The following is a 6,000-nucleotide window of genomic DNA, read 5'->3' as shown; positions in this document are numbered from 1 at the left end:
CACCTAGAATTCACGATGGCTCTCTTTAGTTAGTAAAAAAAAATATTAAGATATGTAATAAAATAATTAGAAACATGGCACAATAAAAGAATTGTTACAAGATAGCAGATTAAGATTACTTGCAGTTTATACCATGACAATAAAAACAAAAATCTAACAAGAGCAGTTCAAGGAACCATTTTCTTATATGCATTAGAAATGTTTGCAGGAAGGCGCTGATCAGATTCCACAACTGATCTCAGAAAAGGAATTGATATGGCAGGAGGCAATCTTTCAAACCATTTAGTGTTTTCAATTGCTCCCCCTCCAAATATTGGAATGGAAAGTAATGAAGCTCTTTTGGCTGGTATGTTGGTTTCTCTGTAGCCAATTCTGAGCAATTGCTTGTCATGTTAATCCTACAGTTTCTGAAAGCTGTTCAAAAGCAGCCCCAGATAAACTAAATTATAGTAATCAAGTTGGGCTATATATAACTGTATTCATATCTTATGGTGAGATCATATTTTATCTTGAAAACAGAATACCACTGTAATCCAAGTGAATAAATCCAAGCTGTAAACTTTTCAAGAATACAAATTCTTGAAGGGCAACATGCAAAACATTGAATGGTTGCATATACATTTTTGAAACAAAGATGCCCTTAGCCACTGCTGCTAGAAGAACAAGAAGCAATTCCAAGCCCAAGAACATACTGAAATTGCAAAACTGAGCCTGCATAAGTATATTTAATATCTTTATTATGGTTGTACAGTGCTTTGGATTCAGTTCAGGAACCTTCAAATGTGGACAAATATGAATGCAGCTCTGGTCTGTGTCTACTTAAGGCAGCCACATCATTTCCTGAATCATGTGGCTGCTATGTGGAGGCACAATCTGGGTGACAGGTGCAGCTGCTTAAATGAACTGTGGATGGATGCTGCCTTATGCCTCTGTATATTCTGACACACTTTTTTCCAACTGAATCCATAGCACGACATATGTTTAATATTAATCCCCCAAGTCATAATATCCCTCATTAACAGGACTTCTACCTTTACCAGATTAAATTTCTTTTTCTCCTTCAATAATAGTCATACATTTCCAGAATGTCCTCTATATCTCAAGCATCAGGTGTAGCTTGTGCGTTATTTGATGATTCCAACTAGGATGCACGAACTATTTTCATTTAAACAAATTATATTAAAATCAACATAATATGGTATGAGAGTTCTGTCAGTGGTATCTAATCCATGTGGTTTCATTCACTTATGCACGTCACTACACATTATGTAAGATCCTTGTTGAAAGGATGTATCTTTATATATTCCATATATTGCAGAAGACCCTTGGAAAGAAACTTCATAATAATGATCAAATGAGTTATTTTCAGGGGTGAGAAACTGTTTTGCCTCATTGTAAAAATGTCTACAACATTCAACCTAGGCATCAATCAGCATTAGCCAGATTCCTGATCACAAATGGAAGCACTCTTACCTAGTGACATCCTGAAAGAACTATTGTCAAAGAAAAGGAAGATGCTTGCACATTATCGAGAGGTGAAAACATTTTTCCTCTCCTAGATCTCTTCAAAATATGAATTTTGAAGGAAAATAACCTTCAGACATTCTCTCATTAGAGTGCTGCCCGAGGTATGTTTTCTCATTAGTGTGAGGCAGTTGCTCTTTTTAACACCTGATCGTTGCTTTTTGACAGTGTTTTCACATTGGCAGCAGCTGCATTTTTGAATAGGAAATACAATGAAAATAGTATAAAGCTAATGGAATGCATGCAATGGAATGGATTGTAACTAGGGCCGCCACAAGTGTCACTATGACTACCAGATTCTTGGTGAGGCAGTTCCAAAAAGCACTGGAACTAGAAAGATGACAATGCGCCAAGGGTATTAACTGAATTACATTCTATGTAACATTTATGCTCCTTGATACCATCCCCTCATCAATGGAACCCACAAGTAAGCTTGGTGAATGGTAGATGTCAGCCATTGCATGATGGCTGATAATCAATCATCAGCTGTCAGTTATTTCTGTCTCCCTGAGTTAGCCTTTATTTAAAGCGTAGAATAAGAATGTTGCCAGACCACAGGAACAAGCTCTGAGCTGTTTGCAGGTGCTGTTCTTCACAACTGCCAATTAAACTTCTGACATTTCCATAATGGCCAAGAGGCAAAGCATATGCACTTGATATAAATTGCTCTATGTGTGTGCAGGGGAGGGAGGAGAAGAGAGAGAGAGGAAAAAAAAAACCTTTTAATCTCAGTTTATCAATATTTCACTCTAAAGTAATGCACACAACATCCTACTTAGCCTATTGTTCACTTATTGTGAGACGAAACTACAAGATGGAAATAAGCCAAGTCATTCATTTCTTTCCCCAGGACATGGTGTAGATTCCAGTGGCATATTTCAGCTTTCAGTTTATTGAGGAGGAAAGAAATGTGTAAAAAAAAAAACTCTACTGTCATAAGAAAATAATGTATGGCTTAGTTTTTTTCTCATGTTTGCACACATGTGTTAGCACCAGAGATTAACAGTAACTCTGATTTAATTCCAATCCCTAAGGGCTGGGACTAGTGATAGGTATTTGGATGCATCTATCCAAATCTAGCCTTTATTTGTCAGATGTGCGGTCTTGTCCACACATGCATCTGCCCTCTGGAAATGAGATTCCTACTCCCAACCCCCCAAAATCTGAATGCCCCCCCCCGCCACTCCATTGGTATTTCAAAGGACCCTGAAGACCTGATTCTTTACCCAGGCCCTTTGGCAAGGGTGAGTGACATCTTTGGACTGTATGGCTTGATGGGACTTTTTTTGTTGTTGTTGTTCCTGTCTGTTTTTGTTATCTTGATCTTATTTATTCCTTTTTGCCTCTTGTTTTTCTTGTTTTTAAATGTTTTGTAAACTGGTCAAAGCGCATACATGTAATAAACTTATTATTCATGGTTATATCACAAACATTCTCATGGAATCATAACTACTTCACATGCAGCTTTTCTTGTCAAAATGTGGGGCGTGTTGCTGTTAATTATGCTACAAAGCTGGGAGCCAATATTGGAAATCTCCTGCTATAATGTTGGCTATTTCCACTTACAAGAGGTTATTGCATTATCGTAAGATAGATCTTGCTTTCTATCAGGGCCAATGATTGCTATACGTAAAGCCATTCAGGGGAGAAGTAGCCCCAGAGTACACTATTAATGGCATTTGGGTATAAGCAGTCAGGAAAGTCAGGGCAGCTTTAGAACAAAAATAAATCTCAAGGAAGAGGGGATCCCAAACAAGGGGTTCTGTTGCTGATGAATTGTCTATTGAGAGCTAAAATGATGTAGCATTGCCTTGGCAGCTATCACTCATTCAGTCAAGACTCTCTCATTCTGAGAAGATAAGAAATGACATGCTGGTGGCAACAAAAATAAGACCTAAATGTTGTCATGTAGAGTCTATCTTTCTCAAACTTTGGATATCTTATAGAAGGGGATCTCCAATAGCTGGTTCTGAAGAGGATCTATTTGGCATCAGTTTTCTTCTATGAATGAGATGAGAAAAGAAAAGAAAATTTCTTCACAGATCAGATGAGAATTCTCCTTTCTACCCTCTTCTTCCCCTCATAAAGAGAAAGATATAGTTATCCAGGAAGGAAGGAAGGAAGGAAGGAAGGAAGGAAGGAAGGAAGGAAGGAAGGAAGGAAGGAAGGAAGAGGGAAAGAGATAGATATAGAAACTTTAAAAACCACATCTTTCCTTATGTCTTGTCACAATCACCACATTTATCTGAATTTATCCTCCAAAGTGGTAGTCAACACGGTACAGCAGTATCATTAGATACTGACCAGGAAGATCCAGATTCAAGCTGATGTTCAGCTGCAGAGTTCAATGGACCAGTCACATTTTCTCTGTTCTGTCTGCCTTACAGATTTGCTGGTTTTGAGTGTGAGTGTGTGTGTGGGCAGGGGGAGAAGGGGTAAATAGAAAAAAAATGTGGGAAAAGTGCTATGAATGTCACTCAGAGCACCAGAAAGAAAAATGGGACATACAAAAAATAAAAGAAATGGTGATAGGCAGTTCAAAAAAAAAAAAAGAATAAAAATTGTTTGTTGACATACCTTAAGCTGAAATAACACCTGAGGATTACAGCCATGTGTGCATTTGTATGTGAGATTGGCCATACTTTTATTCAACAGACCTGTCCTTTTGAAGCCTGGAAGCCCATATAAATGGAGCATTCCCGATCAATCAATCCATAGCTCGTCTCATTCAGCAAATCTACTTGGAGGCAAACTTCTAGACATTTCTCTGTGACTGATACCTCACTAAGTCACCAAATGTCCATTTTCAAAGTAAGTCCCCAGTTTTAATGAACCAACCTGTCTCCAGCTATTTCCCTAGGTCGCCCTTAAAACTCTAACCTGGGAAGTTACTGAGAGCTAGAATAAAGTCTGCCGGGCTGCAGATTTCCAGGTTGTGACACATATTACAGGAAAATTGGCTTTTGTGACCTCAAATGTAATAAAAATAGTCTGGCTTTAGAAGATGGATGTTACATTTTCCCATTCAATTCAAAAGGCACCAATGGTGGCAAAATGTACTGAAGCCAGTAGACACTGACTAGAGCAAAAGAAGGAGAATACTTTAATTTTTGTCCCTTCTGAAGATTATAGAAGCAGGCACATGGGAACACAGATCAACATTTGTTCAGATACAACTATGTTTACATCTTTCCTATGCTTGAAAAGATGTTCCCAATCCCATTTATTAAGTTAATGATTAATATTGTAGTATATGCATCACCCATAGAATATACACATATACTTCAGTAGCACTGCTTCATTCCCTCCTCCCCCCACTCCCCAAGGAGAAAAAAAATAATTATGTCTGCTGAAAACAAGCTATTCTTTATTGCTGTGTATTGTTTCTAGTTGGATGTATATTTTTAACAACAACAAAAAAGAGAGAACAACCTCTATTCTGCCCCCTTTTGTTTTTCACTCTTAGCTGTTTATAGTTGTGATGCCCTGATCTAGAAGTAAATATTATAAGTAAGTATTCAACTTACGACCACAACTGAGCCCAAAATTTCTGTTGCTGAGTGAGACATTTGTTAATTGAATTTTGCCCCATTTTACGACCTTTCTTGCCATAGTTGTTAAGTGAATCACTGTGATTGTTAAGTTCGTCATCCAGTTATTAAATGAATGTGGTTTCCCCGTTGACTTTGCTTGGCAGAAGGTCATAAAAGGGAATCACATGACCACAAGTTGCCAAGTGCCTGAATTTTGTTCATGTGACTGTGGGGATGCTGCAATGGTCATAAGTGTGAAACTTTTTTCAGTCGTAACTTTGAATGGTCACTAAATGAACTGTTGTAAGTCCAGAACTTATAATAAATTGTAAGCTAGCTGGCAATTTGAGTTTTGTTATGAAAGTTAAAGACCAACCATCAAAGGACGAAAAAGAAAAGGAGAATAGAAAAGACAGAGAAATGAGGGAAAGAATAAATATGAGGCAACATACAGGAGAAAGAGGAAAAGAAAGCAAGAAGTAATAGGTCAACACAATAGGTCCAGAAGATTAATAGCAGTTTAAAGCCAGGTTTTCTCACAATCCTTGTTTTTATAACCAATATGAGCTTGAACTAGGCAAGTATATAACCATTGTTTATTATTATTGCTGTGAACTATTATATTCATTGGAAGAACATGCATTTAATTGAGTTAAACTTTTTGATGGGGATGAATCCTTTCCCTATGTAAAAAGGGAAGGGGGAAAAAAAACCTTGAACCCAGGAACTCTTTCAAAGATAAATACACACTAAACAAAGGCTACATGTGGCAAATAAATCATTGAGCATTTTCAGATATAAGACTTATAACATCTTGGAATCTCCTCTATACTATGTGTGTGAAAGCCACCTGAGTATAATTCTTCCAAATTATAGGTAACAAAAAGCATTTGAAATATTACATATGAGGGTTCTAAGGAAGAAAGCTTTTATATTCTAATTA

The sequence above is a fragment of the Pantherophis guttatus genome, chromosome 1 (assembly GCF_059756535.1).
Source record: "Pantherophis guttatus breed Tessera chromosome 1, ASM5975653v1, whole genome shotgun sequence".
In the NCBI taxonomy this organism is placed as follows: Eukaryota; Metazoa; Chordata; class Lepidosauria; order Squamata; family Colubridae; genus Pantherophis; species Pantherophis guttatus.
This window is presented reverse-complemented; position numbering follows the sequence as displayed.